Consider the following 561-nt stretch of genomic DNA (forward strand, 5'->3'; position numbering starts at 1 on the left):
CCTTTTCCTGAATGTCCACCCAGGAATGAGCGTCTGTTTGTGAGTGAGGACCTCCGGCTGAAGGTGGCCTTGTCGCTGTACCCATACCCGGGAACGGGTGCCTATTCCTGTCTGTGGACTGCCAGCGTGAACGGTGTCCCGGTTCCTGGATGTTTATTAAGGAATCAGTGCCTGTGGATTCCAAGTGACTCTGGAGCACCTTGGACATTATGGGCAGAATACGTTTTTTGTCAATTAGCCGTAGAACATCTTTTGAAGGGCCGTTTGAGGGCGCCTGAGTGGCTTACAGCCACACTGCTCTGGGAGCGCCCGATCTCGTCCGATCTCGGAAGCTAAGCAGAGCGGGGCCTGGTTAGTACTTGGACGGGTGACCGCCTGGGAATACCCGGTGCTGTAAGCCTTTTTCGCTTCGCCTTCGAAAAACGGCAGAGGGCGCTTCGGTGAAAGGAGATCTTTTGAACGTCTCTTTAGGAAACAGCAGGGGGCGCTGCTGCTGCTTCTGCTGCTGCTTCTTTTTCTCCCTATCCTGTACACAGTGCTGTGTAAATGTTACATCGTGTT

General features: G+C 53.7%; 1 non-coding gene across 1 annotated transcript; it reads left to right on the forward strand.

The window, feature by feature from the left end:
* The first annotated feature begins 281 nt into the window (after window positions 1-281).
* Window positions 282-400, forward strand: LOC123964869. Its single transcript, XR_006823557.1, has one exon. It is a non-coding gene; the product is annotated as a 5S ribosomal RNA (ribosomal RNA).
* Window positions 401-561: the final 161 nt, after the last annotated feature.

The sequence above is a fragment of the Micropterus dolomieu genome, unplaced genomic scaffold (assembly GCF_021292245.1).
Source record: "Micropterus dolomieu isolate WLL.071019.BEF.003 ecotype Adirondacks unplaced genomic scaffold, ASM2129224v1 contig_5841, whole genome shotgun sequence".
NCBI lineage: Eukaryota > Metazoa > Chordata > Actinopteri > Centrarchiformes > Centrarchidae > Micropterus > Micropterus dolomieu.